Genomic DNA, 7,043 nt, shown 5'->3' on the forward strand with positions numbered 1-7,043 from the left:
TCTCTACGCATGACTACTGGTGGCAATTTTTTTTTCTCCCACTTACGTGTTTACAGATGTCCTGCCACACACACACCGTATACACACACTTAGGCAAATACACTAAAACCTGGCCGTGTGCGCGCGCACACACGCCGCGGTCGGAGTTGTTTGACTCACAATCGGGAAGGTTGCGATTTGAAATCTTGGTGGTTGAGTCCCACTTACTTGTGGAGTTTCCACGACCAAGGTCAGGACTGCCTAAGGAGGCAGGCACCAACCAGGGCTATCATGGGCCCAAGGCAGGCTGTCGCGGGTGGAGGCCACTCAGTTTTCTCAAAGACAAGTGCCATGTATTTAATTGTCATGTTTCGATTTAAAGCTTTCGTGACTGCAGGGATTCATCTTCTTTGTTCTTTCGGTAAAGTCACGTAGAAGGGAAATAATAAAATAATAAAATAAAACATTATAAAATACAATTCTCACGACGTTTCGGCCACAACGCAAGCAGCCATCTTCAGGTGAAGAACAGGTCTGTCGGAAAGACAGCGTCTGAATTCAGGAACAGGTCTGTCGGAAAGACAGGCTGCTTGTGTTGTGGCCGAAACGTCGTGAGAATTGTATTTTATTATGTTTTATTTTTATTATTGTATTATTTCCCTTCTACGTGACTTTACCGAAAGAACCAAGAAGACAGAGCATGTTTATGTGCATGTTATCCACAAGTACTGTGTGCGGTCAATGCAGACTTGATCCCTTGCAACAAGGTTTCTATTTGGTGTTTGAACATCTTAACGCCTCCTGTTTTATTGCCAGAAAGGGTAAAACATAATCTCATTTTTCATACCAACCAACGCGTTCTCATTTGAGCACGGAGACACGGTGATTTTGACAGATACATAAATCACAATTTGATAATAGTACAAAAAAGGAATGACAGTATTCTCCAGATTGTAAGGCGCACTTTCGCCGCTGTATTTTTAAAGCGAACAGTTCTATAACTGCATTGACATCGGGCGCACGTTTAGGGGCACACTTTCCAGGGCGTCTTATTGTGTTTTAGTTTGTCGCGCTCCCCCCGCGCTTCCGATTAGCACGGTTAGGCTACGTACGATGCGAAAGAAGTTCACCATATATACAGTGCATATCATCTGCAGAACACGCTAGCCGGTGTTTCAATATCTCCACTGAGAAGTGAGAGAGAAACCCAACAACACAAGCAGGTGTGAGCCTGGATAATACCTGTCAGGGTGACCACGAGGTCGCGATAGGCAGCTGTGGGACCCTGTGCCATGTGACGGTCATCAGAGGGCAGTGGGGCAACAAATGAATGCCCCCCTCTCGATGGCATTCTGGTCTAACTCCCCCCCCCACACACTGCACGTGACCTGCCAATTGACTGCGATGCACCAAATGTGTACTGCCGAGTGGACAGCGGCAAGGGGGAGGTTAAGGGGGGATTATTACTACGACGACTATTTTTACACGCTTTTATGAACTCACTCCGTCTGTTGTATCCTCAAAAAAGAAATCTTGTAACTCAATTTTTACACACTTCCCAATGTGCTATCGACTGCAAACTTCGTATAGATATGTCACACTGATGACAAGACTATATTCTATCATAAAAAAAGCCCCAAAACATATATGTTTAAACTTTTTACACGTATCCAAAAATATTGTAACTCAATTTCAACCGTTTTTCCAATGTCGTATCAACTGCAAACTTGGTATAGGTGTGTCATACTGATGACAATACTATATTATATCATTAAAACATTTTAATATATTTTTTAAAACAATCTTTTTTACGGCTATAATTGTCCACGCTCAACTCACGTTGCCTGTAAATCACCACGTGGTCCCTGACGTCACGGCAAGCCTCGGATAGCCACGCCGAGGTGCGGGGGATGTGGAAGGAGGGGAGGGGCGATGGGGGAAGGGGGCAGGGGTCGGGGCAGCTCGGACAGTACATTTCATTAAAGCGTGTTTTTAAAAATATTTTAAATATTTTTTTATGTTACCAGGTAAGGGCCCGCTGAGCTCCATACAGCTCTTTTTCACAAGCCACCTGGCCATCGCAAATGAGAGCTCAACGTAGTGGCTCATCGTTTATCGCGTGGAAATGTCAGGCAACCAAAATGCTCTAAACGCGTGTTTCTAAACACGCAACGGGGGCATAAGGAATAGCAATAAATGTGAAACATCTGAGCTGTGGGCATTTATTCATTAATCATTCATCGATGCAAACAATTACTGTAGTGAATCTGACGCGGATCATATGTTATGCAAACATCGCGTTGAAATGTATAGCAGCAGACAAAATGCTCTAAACGCGTGACGTTGAGTCAGAATGTGGAGACAAAAAAGGGAGGACCCGGAGAAAAATCCACGTGAACACGGGGAGAACACGCAAACCTCCCAATATACAGCAGCAGCAGGCGTCAGGCAGGATCGGGATCGAACTTACGACCTCCTGTGTACCAGGCGAGGTAGTTAACATCTCCTAGCCACCGTGGCGCACGTTGATTTAATGTCGCTTTTCATCACAATTGTCACAATTGTTGTCGCTGTTGTTGTTATTCAAGTGTCTTTTGGTATTGGCAAGGGACGCACACAGCTCTCCCATGTGTTTACGGATTCATAGTTTTTTCTTAGCCATTTTCACCGCCGCGCGTTTTCCGGAATGGTGCCCGACGTTTCGTTCCCACGTGCTCGGAACTATGAAAGAACAAAGACATCTCCCGATGCGAAACGTCGAACATTATTGCCGGACAACTCGCGCTAAAAGGGGCGAACACGCGATGGGGGGTAAGGGAGGGGGTGGTGAGTGGGTGGGGGGCGAGGGGGGACGGAGGTGGGGGGCGAGGTGGGGGGGTGAGGTGGGGGGTTGAGGGGGGGCGGGTTTGGGGGGCGAGGGAGGGCGGGGTTGGGGGCGAGGGGGGGCGGGTTTGGGGGCGAGGGGGGGCGGAGGTGGGGGGCGAGGGGTGGCGAGTGGGTGGGGGGGGGGCGAGGGGGGGCGGGGGTGGGGGGCGAGGGGGGGACGGAGGTGGGGGGCGGGGGGGGGACGGAGGTGGGGGGCGAGGGGGGACGAAGGTGGGGGGCGAGGGGGGACGGAGGTGGGGGGCGAGGGGGGACGGAGGTGGGGGGCGAGGGGGGGCGAGGGGGGAAGGGGGTGAGGGGCGAAGGTGGGGTGGAATTGGGGGGCGAGGGGGGCAGAGGTGGGGGGCGAGGGGGGATGGAGATGGGGGGCGAGGGGAGAAGGGGGTGAGAGGCGAAGGGGGGGTAGAATTGGGGGGCGAGGGAGCACGGAGGTGGGGGGGGCGAGGGGGGAAGGGGGTGAGGGGCGAGGGGGGGTGGAATTAGGGGGCGAGGGGGGCAGAGGTGGGGGGCGAGGGGGGGGCGGGTTTGGGGGCGAGGGGGGAGCGGGGTTGGGGGCGAGGGGGGTGGGGGCGAGGGGGGCGGGGTTGGGGGACGGGGGTGGGGGCGAGGGGGGGAGGGCTCCCCTACAGAGGGGGCAGCAGCAGAGGGCCTCTGCACCGTCGGCTGTAGGAGCCGCCCTCTGCTGCCCTCGCCGTCTGCCTTGGTCTCGGCCCCTCTCGTGGCCCTTCCTCCTTCCGAGATGACGGATGCACCACCAGGAGCGCCCCTGACCCAGGGCGACCTCCACGGGAGGTGCATGAGCCTCTAATTAGGCCAATCAAAGCGGCATCTTACAAAGAATAATTGCCCCGGGCAGAAAGGTTCAATGTGTGCGTGTGCGTGGGGCTGGCCACCCACCCCCTCGTGTGCCCTGCCGGCCTTTATAGGTGCTCGCTAACAGCACTTGCCCCAACCGTCTGCTAGAGCCTATACGGGGGAGCTTTGTCTTTGTGCGGATTTGTGGGTGGGCGGGTGGGGTATGTGGAAATTGAAGGGAAATGCAAACCTCATTTAGAGCTTGGACAATCGCTGAAGGAAGCTGGACCTAAGTCGAGCTTTCAGCAGATTCCAGCCCAAGGGCCACTTTGTGTTTGCGGGCGATGGTTTGATTCCCGTTGCAGGCACTCAGTAAGGTTTTGTTTTCATCGGAGGGGTTGGGGGGCCGGTGGGGGAGGGGGGGGGGCGGCGTTGGGGGTCGCTTATTTCCCAAACTCGCTGGAGACTGCGTCGCGTCAAAGATCACGCGGCCCCGATTTTTGCATGAAGCTTACCCCGCTGCGTCGCGCGCTGGGACCCTAATCAGCTATTTGGTAGCTCGGGATATATTTTGCTTAAATTGTTTTGTTGGATTTCACAACAGCAACAACAAAACACACAAAAATGGTTTGGAATTTAATTTTGTCACGCACGAATTACGCCCACTGAAGACCCACAACATGGGCTTTTATGCGTAATGAATAATGCAATAAAAAGGGTGTTAAAATGTTCAAACACTAAATATATACCTTTTGCAAGCCATCAAGTCTGCATAGACCACACATACTCATGGTGAACTTGCAAACAAACATGCTCTGATGATAACATACGCATTGATTTTTAAACGGATTGCCCGACACCAGAAAACAGCCTTCAGTCTATTCCTAGGTTTTTTCGGTAAAGTCACGTGATTTTCATTTTATTTTACTTTTATCAATTTTAATTTTTTACCTACGTGACTTTACCGAAAAAACCTAAGAATATGAATCCTTGCAGTCACGAAAGCTTCAAATCTAGCCTTCAGTATGGCATCGTCTCGTCACCAGTGTCAGACCAGAGAAGGCCAAAAGGCGAACATCACAAAGACAATTCAAGTATTATAACGCTTCTATAACATTAGAGCCCTTTGTCAATGCACTGCTGGATGAAGGCCTGTTTGACCATACTTCACCGCGATGGTCACTGAGAGGTGAGTGAAGAGTGGGGTGCCTACAGCCGGGTCAGAGGTCACCCACTGCTCATGTTCGCTGTGACCAGGATTCGAACTCATGTGCAGCAAAGTGCGGTAACCACTGCATTATACATCCCGCCGTTAATATTAAAAGGTTATATAAATAACAGTGCATTTGGGTCACAGGGAATGAGGATAGATGTTTATATTCCTATAGATATGTGTATTTTTACGTCTGAATTGGAAATCCAGTGATAATATGGATACTAAAGTTGATACATTTCCTGATACGAACAAAAAAACACACTTTTAATTAAGATTAACAGTCCTCGCATAATGTACAATATCAATTTATATTGCAGGAGATATATATATATATATCTCAATGAACAGTCGCTTGAATACATTATCCCCATTCAAAGTGTTTGAAATTTTCAAATCTTCATTGGCATCTCTGAGCCAATTGTGGGAAGATTCCATATTGCTATGGCAGAGTGCCTGTTGCCGTCTCACGAAGCGGTTTCTATTTCAACTGCATCATCTCTACATAACAAAAAGGCTCAGTCCCTTTTACACGCACCTTTACATCATCCGCACCTAGTTTACACAACAAAGGCTCATTCCTAACAGCGTGCTTCAGCCGCACCGAACCTCACAAAAATAATATTCAGGGCCTACCTTGGCCCCTCCCACCCTCAACCAGTATATATACAATTACTGTGTTCTTGGAATTTCTCTCACTTGATACAGCTATCGTGCTGTGACGGTTCCACCTGAAGACGGAAGCTTGTGTTGCCTCCGAAACGTCGTGATTTTTATTTTATTTTTATTTTACTTTTATTAATTTACATTTTTTACCTACGTGACTTTACCGAAAAAAACCTTAGAATAGGCATCTATTTTATCAACCCTGGAGGTGTGATGGCGATGATGATAATAATGGACTTAGTTGATCACGGAATAACATTGATTTCAGAACGCTCTAACGGAGAGTCAATTGCATTGCCACATCACCACTTCACAGAGGGCATTAACTTTTAACTGAATACACTCCGCGATTATTGCATGAAGTATTAAATACGGGGGAAACTTTAAATAAACATGAATTTAGATTACGTGACGCCGTTAATATTTAATTCTCAAAATTTCTGAACTATCCTCCTTTGTACATGTGAGTGTGTGTGTGCGTGTGTATTTTCACGTGAATAATTTAGCACATGGAGGGGTGGGGTGGGTGGTGGTGGTGACATGCAAGAGGTTTGTAGTTCGAATCCAAAAGTCCACCCTGGTTAATACCGCCATAAAATACCACGCGCCGTATTCTTCCCGGAACACGTTAAAGATCCCGTGGTGTAATTCGGAAATGGTTGGCACAGCATTGTTGTTGTTGTTGCTATTGTTTTTTTCCAAATTGTAAATGTTGTTGTGCGTTTACTCTCCAACAAACAACCAGTTATTGCTGCACTAGTAACTTAATTGCCATGTGTTGTGTGCGTGACAAACCTTACTAATAATGGGCTGTGTCGGGTGGTGGCGGGTTTAACGACACGTTTATATTTTCGAGGTTACAATTTACCAAATAGGCTACTCTTGGTCTCTTGAGTTCCAACTTTGGCCAAACAAAAAAACAAGTCAACGTGAACGTTTTCACAAAGATATATATTTAAAAGTATTACCTACAAAATACTCAATTGGGATCACACACTACAAACAGCATCGCCCTCTCCCCGGAAACCACTGCAAACTGTGCCTGTGAAACTTAGCGCCGTCCTTGCGCTAGAGGAATGATATCGCCGAGACCAAAATACTCGCTTGATGATTATGATCATCACCATCACATTCATTATTGCATTTGCATCCGGACGCGTGTTTCCCTGCAAGTGGAACATGCGGGAGCAGTGGCATGAATCACGTCTGGGTCACAGCACAGCAGAGGTCGCAACCGGGTACCCGATACCCGTACCCTACCCGATACCCGGCTACCCGTACCCGGCCGGGTGCGGGTACGGGTAGACTGTGAGTCACTGGTGAGTAACTGTTTGTCACTCATTTCCCAACGTCTTTTCTCTTCTCACAATTCAAGTTCCTAGAATCAACCCACCCGCGCCTGCAACATGGCTTCATCCCAGAGGTCGCAATCAGGTACACGATACCCGTACCCTACCCGTACCCAGCCGGGTACGGGTAGGGTACGGGTATGGCCGGGTACGGGTAC

This window comes from Lethenteron reissneri, chromosome 50 (genome assembly GCF_015708825.2).
Source record: "Lethenteron reissneri isolate LAM-NWPU_2019-01 chromosome 50, ASM1570882v1, whole genome shotgun sequence".
In the NCBI taxonomy this organism is placed as follows: Eukaryota; Metazoa; Chordata; class Hyperoartia; order Petromyzontiformes; family Petromyzontidae; genus Lethenteron; species Lethenteron reissneri.